Consider the following 10,248-nt stretch of genomic DNA (forward strand, 5'->3'; position numbering starts at 1 on the left):
GAACGACCGGGAATTGAACCTGTCACCCTCAGCGGGGTCACGCTACGTACCCTTGTCTTTACAGCTGTGGCTACATTCCATAGTATATGCTCTTCTCTAGAGTAAATAGATGTGAACATACAAGGCAGCAGAGACTTTAAATTTGAAATCCCAACAAAAATCTGACCGCCCATAAAAAGGCCCACATTCCAAGCGTTCCATCTGATCCCGGGAGAAAATTCCCCCATTCGTCAGATGATAAATTTCCATCGGTTTTCCCGGCTGCTGAAACGAACATTTTCATTGGAATGAAAAGGGCGGTTTTTATTGCTTTGGGTTCACCGACATTACCATAGCATCACCCGCAGCAGCGGGTCAAAACGTGTTGAGGATCTCGCCGCGTCAGTAGAAATGTCCGCCGTAATATTTCAATCATAGAATTTTCCAAAATTTGACATCTTTTCCGAAGGGTAATGATATGGTGCTTAGTCACTGAGTAGCCAATTTCCTCCGAGTAATGATGTGCAATTTCCATGCTCAGAGTGCCATGGAATTCAGCCTCGCACGCCATGATTTCTTATTCCCACAACAATGGAACCAGCCTACTTCGCGCGCCGCCGTGCAGTATCATCGACTCCTCGTCTCCTTGTGCCTCTGGCATTTTCGGTGAAGGGTCGCAGTAAGCCGAAAAGATATCGCACGCACTTTGCTCCCTACACAGCCCGGCAGCGCAGAGATCGCCTCCTCCCACGCTTTTGAGCCCCATCCTTTTCTGGGAGCAATAAAAGACGCGGCGAGATCGTGGGTGGCAGCTTTGTGTGCGCTACAAATTTGGCTTTAAAGAACCGTTTATTCCGAAAATATATCACTTGTTGTCGGTTTTGGCGTTATTGTTGTTGAGTTTTGCGAGGAACTTTTCCTAGGTTGGAGGGAGGTGGTGTGGTATAAAGCCACGGTAAGATGGGCTGGAAAATATTGGAAACACCGTTGAATGTTCTCAAGGCTGAAGGCGGCAACGGCGGTGGCGCGCACTGGAATAACTTTATTTCCGCTGCTGCTTGCTTGGAAGACTTTCATTCGGTTATGTATTAAAATTTTATCGTGCTGTGAAATATAGACATTTTGTCGGGATAATGTTGTCATTCGAGCGCGAAGGGCTTAGAGACACGGACGGGAATGTGTGAAATATGTGTATTGTATGATCTGGGAAGTGTATGCCTACGCTAATAGGTTGGTCAAATTTGTCATGGTTTACTCGGGAACCATATAAATTAGGGCATGTGGCTGACAGAGTTGCAAAATTTACGTCGACAACATCACGACCATTTCAGAATAGCAATTTGGGTTACATAGGGTTCTAAGGAGTGAATTCAGAGCCTTATCTACCTTCAGACATTCCGTTATATAGATAGATAGATAGATAGATAGATAGATAGATAGATAGATAGATAGATAGATAGATAGATAGATAGATAGATAGATAGATAGATAGATAGATAGATAGATAGATAGATAGATAGATAGATAGATAGATAGATAGATAGATAGATAGATAGATAGATAGATAGATAGATAGATAGATAGATAGATAGATAGATAGATAGATAGATAGATAGATAGATAGATAGATAGATAGATAGATAGATAGATAGATAGATAGATAGATAGATAGATAGATAGATAGATAGATAGATAGATAGATAGATAGATAGATAGATAGATAGATAGATAGATAGATAGATAGATAGATAGATAGATAGATAGATAGATAGATAGATAGATAGATAGATAGATAGATAGATAGATAGATAGATAGATAGATAGATAGATAGATAGATAGATAGATAGATAGATAGATAGATAGATAGATAGATAGATAGATAGATAGATAGATAGATAGATAGATAGATAGATAGATAGATAGATAGATAGATAGATAGATAGATAGATAGATAGATAGATAGATAGATAGATAGATAGATAGATAGATAGATAGATAGATAGATAGATAGATAGATAGATAGATAGATAGATAGATAGATAGATAGATAGATAGATAGATAGATAGATAGATAGATAGATAGATAGATAGATAGATAGATAGATAGATAGATAGATAGATAGATAGATAGATAGATAGATAGATAGATAGATAGATAGATAGATAGATAGATAGATAGATAGATAGATAGATAGATAGATAGATAGATAGATAGATAGATAGATAGATAGATAGATAGATAGATAGATAGATAGATAGATAGATAGATAGATAGATAGATAGATAGATAGATAGATAGATAGATAGATAGATAGATAGATAGATAGATAGATAGATAGATAGATAGATAGATAGATAGATAGATAGATAGATAGATAGATAGATAGATAGATAGATAGATAGATAGATAGATAGATAGATAGATAGATAGATAGATAGATAGATAGATAGATAGATAGATAGATAGATAGATAGATAGATAGATAGATAGATAGATAGATAGATAGATAGATAGATAGATAGATAGATAGATAGATAGATAGATAGATAGATAGATAGATAGATAGATAGATAGATAGATAGATAGATAGATAGATAGATAGATAGATAGATAGATAGATAGATAGATAGATAGATAGATAGATAGATAGATAGATAGATAGATAGATAGATAGATAGATAGATAGATAGATAGATAGATAGATAGATAGATAGATAGATAGATAGATAGATAGATAGATAGATAGATAGATAGATAGATAGATAGATAGATAGATAGATAGATAGATAGATAGATAGATAGATAGATAGATAGATAGATAGATAGATAGATAGATAGATAGATAGATAGATAGATAGATAGATAGATAGATAGATAGATAGATAGATAGATAGATAGATAGATAGATAGATAGATAGATAGATAGATAGATAGATAGATAGATAGATAGATAGATAGATAGATAGATAGATAGATAGATAGATAGATAGATAGATAGATAGATAGATAGATAGATAGATAGATAGATAGATAGATAGATAGATAGATAGATAGATAGATAGATAGATAGATAGATAGATAGATAGATAGATAGATAGATAGATAGATAGATAGATAGATAGATAGATAGATAGATAGATAGATAGATAGATAGATAGATAGATAGATAGATAGATAGATAGATAGATAGATAGATAGATAGATAGATAGATAGATAGATAGATAGATAGATAGATAGATAGATAGATAGATAGATAGATAGATAGATAGATAGATAGATAGATAGATAGATAGATAGATAGATAGATAGATAGATAGATAGATAGATAGATAGATAGATAGATAGATAGATAGATAGATAGATAGATAGATAGATAGATAGATAGATAGATAGATAGATAGATAGATAGATAGATAGATAGATAGATAGATAGATAGATAGATAGATAGATAGATAGATAGATAGATAGATAGATAGATAGATAGATAGATAGATAGATAGATAGATAGATAGATAGATAGATAGATAGATAGATAGATAGATAGATAGATAGATAGATAGATAGATAGATAGATAGATAGATAGATAGATAGATAGATAGATAGATAGATAGATAGATAGATAGATAGATAGATAGATAGATAGATAGATAGATAGATAGATAGATAGATAGATAGATAGATAGATAGATAGATAGATAGATAGATAGATAGATAGATAGATAGATAGATAGATAGATAGATAGATAGATAGATAGATAGATAGATAGATAGATAGATAGATAGATAGATAGATAGATAGATAGATAGATAGATAGATAGATAGATAGATAGATAGATAGATAGATAGATAGATAGATAGATAGATAGATAGATAGATAGATAGATAGATAGATAGATAGATAGATAGATAGATAGATAGATAGATAGATAGATAGATAGATAGATAGATAGATAGATAGATAGATAGATAGATAGATAGATAGATAGATAGATAGATAGATAGATAGATAGATAGATAGATAGATAGATAGATAGATAGATAGATAGATAGATAGATAGATAGATAGATAGATAGATAGATAGATAGATAGATAGATAGATAGATAGATAGATAGATAGATAGATAGATAGATAGATAGATAGATAGATAGATAGATAGATAGATAGATAGATAGATAGATAGATAGATAGATAGATAGATAGATAGATAGATAGATAGATAGATAGATAGATAGATAGATAGATAGATAGATAGATAGATAGATAGATAGATAGATAGATAGATAGATAGATAGATAGATAGATAGATAGATAGATAGATAGATAGATAGATAGATAGATAGATAGATAGATAGATAGATAGATAGATAGATAGATAGATAGATAGATAGATAGATAGATAGATAGATAGATAGATAGATAGATAGATAGATAGATAGATAGATACTAAGAGTTTACATTAGTTGTTCGAAGTCCTACCTACACGGTTAGGGTCATCTGCCGGGCATGTGATTCAACAACTTTTTTACTGGTTGTATATCCCAAAAGTTTGACTCATTGTTACCCCCGCAATTCTTGCAAGGGAGCGTTCATAAATTATGTCACGCAAAAATTGCCCGTTTTCAACCCCCCCTCCCCCCTATGTCACACTTTTTGTATGAGACTTCTGAAACTTTTGTATGAGTTGTCACACTTTACTGAACCCCCCCTTCCCCCTCAAAGCGTGACGTAATTTATGGACGTTCCCCAAACAAATGAATTTTCTGGTATCTTTCTTCATCGAGTTTACGAAATTAAAATCATTTACTCAATGAATTGAATTTCGGTTATTGTCATTGCGCCGAGATGAAATGCGCTTCTTTTTCATTCGTGACCATTGTTACTTCGACCCGGAGCATCCTTACAATCGTACACGACGTGACGCCCCTGTGAGGGCTACTTGTTTATCCCGGGGTCAAAGCATTTAATTAAATCGTTTGCCCCATGGCGGCTATCCCGAGTTCAACAGTCATGCGGAAAGAAACGAGCAAAAAAAAAAAAAACTCCCAATCGGAGTTCACAAACGGACGGAGGAACTACCATTGATGCGGTTCGGTTGACAGGCGAGCGGTGTCAACGGAAAACGGACATTTTCCCCTGTTGTTGAAGGAAGACAAATGGTTGCCATCATCGCAATCATTGGCGACGCGCGCCATCAATGGTTTCAGCGCTCGTAACAGAGCACAAGTCCGGTCAGCAAGTTCGAAGAACAACACTGGACACAACAAGTCCAGCGGAATCAAAGTGTGCCTTTGTGCGACTCTTTCCGGTGTCATGCGTGTTCCCATGTGTAAATTTCCATGTGCTTGCTTTTCCGCATCTACTTCCACCTCGCATAAAGTCAAAGTGTCGAGCGTGATGCTGCGACTCCTAGGTGTTGCATTGTTGGTTGCAGCGAAAAAAAAAGAGTGATTGGAAAATTGATCAAAATGCAAAGAAAAATGGTTTTTGAGGCGGAACACCCGCATAATGTTTGGATTTTGTACTGAGTCTCAGCAGTACGTTACGTAGGAAAAGTATACATGCTGAAAATGCTGATAGGATGAAGGGCTAAGCAAGGGAAATGGAAAGAATGCGACCAATTTTTCCTGTGCTCTACCGTTGTAGCAGTTGCAGTATTTATTCCTACAGGAAATGGAAAGTGTAAGCATTACTGAGAATAAAACTTAGAAGTACCTATTCACTCACCTGTGGTGAGATTTTTTTTTCTTATAACCTCAGTTTATTTAAAAAGTTTAGGTGATCCCTATTGGGATTCCCGAAAGAGTTTCTTCTGGGTTACCTTTAAAGTATTTTATAGTATTTTTCTAGATATTTTTTAGTGATTCCCCTTGAAAGTCTCCCGGAATTCCTCCAAGATTTTTATCTCGTAGGATTCCTCTAAGTTACCTCTTCGAGCATTTTTTTTCTGTAGATTTCTAGAAAAGTATGTTTTAGGAGTCCTTTATGAAATCTTAGGGATTCTTCCATTGACACTTTTTACACTATTAACACTCGTTATGCCTTCAGAGACGGGCTTGGTGGTCTAGTGGCTACCGCTTCTGATTCGTATGCAGAAGGTCATGGGTTCAATCCCTGGCCCGTCCTTTTCATCCTACTTTGTATCTTTCTATCCACTTTCTCTCGCTCTTTCTTCTCTGCATATACAACTCATGTATATTCATATCTTCATAGCCAGAACCAGAAACGAATTGAAAAAAGTCGTTTCCCTCCCTTCCAACTTCCACTCACAGCACAGTGTATATTAGCGTGGTTCAAAAAATCGTTTTTGCTCCACACCGATTATTCGATTTGTAACCATATTCTGTGCCTTCTCCCAAAATTTGAGCTCATTTGGTAGAAATTTGAGAGTGCACAAGCCCTTCAAAGTTTGTATGAAAATTACTATGGGAAAACGATGTTTTTCATTTAATCGACCATAGCATTTCCCCAAGTGCCCTAGAGGATTAGTTGACCCTTGGTACTCCTAGGCTACTCTATCAGCTACAACTTTGCTGAAGACCGCATTCAAATCGGATGCCTCGTTAATTAGTTATCGATTTGTATCCAACTGGACAAACTTTAGCAATGATCCTCCAGCTTCCCAGCAGGCAACATTGCTGCATATGGCGCTGAAGATAGCACACTGAAATCATGGCTACTATGTTTCAGTGCAAAATGCAGTGATGCCCGACGATTAGTTTAACCATCATGAGTGAAGATTTCGATTCTGGATAAAAATCGGTAACTAATTAATGAGGCGTCCGATTTGAATGCGGTCTTCGACAAAGTTGTAGCTGATAAAGTAGCCTAGGATTACCAAGGGTCGACTAACCCGCTAGGGTACTTGGGGAAATGCTACGATGGATTGAATGAAAAACATCGTTTTCCCATAGTAATTCCCATACAAACTTTGAAGGGCTTGTGCAGTCTCAATTTTCAACCAAATGAACTCAAATTTTGGGAGAAGGCATAGAATCTGGCTACGAATCGAATAAGCGGTGTGGAGCAAAAACGATTTTTTGAACCACGCTAGTGTATATATAACGCCTATAAGTTATGCAACCTAAGCGTGCTGTGCCGCTTGACCTTATTCACCTTATTCACCACACACTAAACGCTTTCAGCAATATTTTGCTGAATTTTGCCGAGCTGAAGGGTCCAGCAAAATTTTTTGCTGAACTTTCGGCAAAGTTTGCTGAATTTCAGCAAAACGTTACTGATGATCAGCAGAGTTTACTGAACAATTCAGCAAATTTTGCTGAATTTCAGCAATTTTTTTGCTGAAACCTTCAGCTCGGCAAAATTCAGCAAAATTTTGCTGAAACCCTCAATTGATTTTTTGGTGTGCACACAATCTATCACGAACACTATAAATAACCCTATCCATGGATCGCATCACCGACCCAACGGTGACTCCCAGATCTCCCATCCTTTCCGTCTAACAAATACCCCAGTCCGTGCGGGTTGTGGGGACGCAGAGTGCTCTCGGTCTCTAGTAGCAACAACCAGTACACTCTAACATTCCTTTCCCTTCCCAGCTGACTATAAGGACTTGGCCGGCGCCGTTATTGAATCAAATATGCATGAGCTGCTAAAATTGCACTTTGAGAATAAGTGGAATGTCCCAGCCCCTTATTCAGTTGGATATCAGTGCAACTGGTACCAGTTCAGATCAATCACGGAGGAGCAACCATTGACATGTATAGTCAGAATTGATCGTTTGATCGTTTTTTTATTAACACTCGATATGCCTTCAGAAGTTCTTTAAGGATTCCTCAATGCGTAGTATCGGGGTAGTGTTCATCTTAGAATGTTTCTGAGGTTACTCTAGATTAAAGAGGAAGATAATCTTGTACGATAGTGCCAAGAGTTAGCCTGGGTAATACATAGGTTGAGAAGCTTTTTTTTATTTCTTCAAGGAGTTCCTACTAAGATTCATCCAAAGGTTCTCTCTGTAATTCACCTACATGATGTTTTTTTCTAATTTCCTCCAGAAGTTTCTACGAAATTTTCTTCAGGAGTTGCATCTCAAATTCTTGCTTTGATACCTCTAAGAGTTTCTTCAATGATTTCTTCAGGCAAAATGATAGGATTCTTTCTAATAATTCTTCGGAGTTTTTGGTTTTCTTTTTGGATTCTTCAAAGTGTTCGTTCGGAGATTTCTAAAAGCTTGTGTCTGGGATTCTTCTTGATATGCCCACGTGGTTACGAGCTTTACACGTCCGCTTTGTAAGCGGATAAAACAACTGTTAGTTGGGATAAGAGCATGAGAAAAAAAGACAATCATTTCCTTAAACAGTTACTTCTAAGATTTTCGCAAAAGTTTCATTTGTAATCCTGTCAGAAATTACTCCAGAAAATCTATCAGGATTCTTCAGGAGCATCTTTTGGATTTCCATCAGGAGTTCGTCTCTATTTTTTTTTTGGTTTCCTCCGGGGATTCCTCCTTGGATTTCTCTAGAAGATTCTTTTGGGATATCTTAAGAACATATACAGGGGATGGTCAAAATGTTTGGGATAGGCAACTTTTTTTCTCTCACAAAAAAGTTAAACGAGCTATAACTTTTCATAGAGCGCATCAAAAAATCTCAAATTTTGACTGTCAACCTAGGTACTTTTTAATTTTAGTGTTGATATCCAAAGATTTTCCACTTCTGTTCTCAAGTTATCTCTAATCAGATATATAAGAGCCTATTTAGATTGAAGGAAGAACACATTTAGTAATTTTTGTGTGGTACAGTGGTTTTTCGATTTTGTCACGGTTCTATTTAATCACGCTCCATTATATCACGCTCGATTCAAGCACGGTATTTTTTTCGATTTTATCACGCTATGATATTTGATAGAAATATTTTCGAGTACATATTTCAAACTAAATAGGACATATAAATTGTCATAAGTATGCTACTTTTGCACATTAGTAGCGTTCGTTCACCAGTTTTGGTCAGTCTAAGGGAAACCACTCCTAAAAAAATACAAATTACCCATTTAAAACTACCAATATGGCAATATGAAAGGTTTCAATCTATATTATGGCCAAAACTAATGCTTCTACCCTAAATGGTTTCAGTGACAAAGGTGATAAGGGGTTTCAGACCGGGTACTGAACTTGATTATCTAGAATCGATTTCTAAGACATCTCAAATATTTACCTAACAAACGGAAAGCTATATAAAACTGAAATTTTAACTCATTTCAATCAAAGTTGGTTTGATGAAATGTCAAAATACAAGCATTAGAATGCCGTTTGCAACTTCATATGAGCTTTGAAAGTTTCCTAGCATAAGCGAATCTAAAGATGTTCATCAGAATAGACCATTGAAATCACTTAAACGGCTGTTATGAAATGATCAATTGCTACCATGCATGGATGTCATAACTTAAATAATACTCAAGACTGAAAATGGTACTTATTGCTTGCTCACTCGAGGAAACTATTGAGTGCCATTTCAGACTTAATGCATTCCAATTCATGTGGCTCCATTTCGTCTTCACTAGTTAGTTGAGGCGTTAAAGGGATATCTTCACATAGCTCTACAATGCACCATAAATACAGTCTAGGATGACTCCTTCATATTTATTGACGGCTGGCTATTTTTTTTTTCAAAACGCTGCTTGAAATTTTCAATTTCTATTGCGTGGTTTGATGTTTCGTTCGGTTTTTATTTGCTTTTTTGTATTTAGGTGTATTTAGAGTAATAAAACACTCGCCCATATAGCCGAGGCGGTAAACGCACGGGTATTCAGCATGACCATGCTGAGGGTGACGGGTTCGATTCCCGGTCGGTCCAGGATCTTTTCGTAAAGGAAATTTCCTCGACTTCCTTGGGCATAGAGTATCTTCGTGCCTGCCACACGATATACGCATGCAAAATGGTCATTGGCAGAGGAAGCTCTCAGTTAATAACTGTGGAAGTGCTCATAGAACACTAAGCTGAGCAGCAGGCTTTGTCCCAATGAGGACGTTACGCCAAGAAGAGAGAGAGAGTAATAAAACACTCGCAAAATATATTTTTCAATTTTATCGCGCTCCAGTATATCACGCGATTATTTTTTTTATTCGTGATATAATCGAAAAAGTACTGTATTGGAAATTTGACTTATTTTCCTCTATATGGGTAAAAATTTCAATCCGGTATAACTTAATTCGCCGTGAGAAAATATTACATTTTATAACGTCGTATCAAGTATCAATATATTGTTGATAAACGTTAAAAAATTCATTCAATTCGGTTCACTGGTT

The 10,248-nt window shown here is 35.9% G+C and overlaps 1 protein-coding gene across 2 annotated transcripts in view; it reads left to right on the forward strand.

The window, feature by feature from the left end:
* LOC109406843 (lachesin) overlaps positions 1-10,248 on the forward strand; it is a 291,521-nt gene that overhangs the window by 99,682 nt on the left and 181,591 nt on the right. The window lies entirely within an intron of this gene.

The sequence above is a fragment of the Aedes albopictus genome, chromosome 3 (genome assembly GCF_035046485.1).
Source record: "Aedes albopictus strain Foshan chromosome 3, AalbF5, whole genome shotgun sequence".
Classification (NCBI taxonomy): Eukaryota; Metazoa; Arthropoda; class Insecta; order Diptera; family Culicidae; genus Aedes; species Aedes albopictus.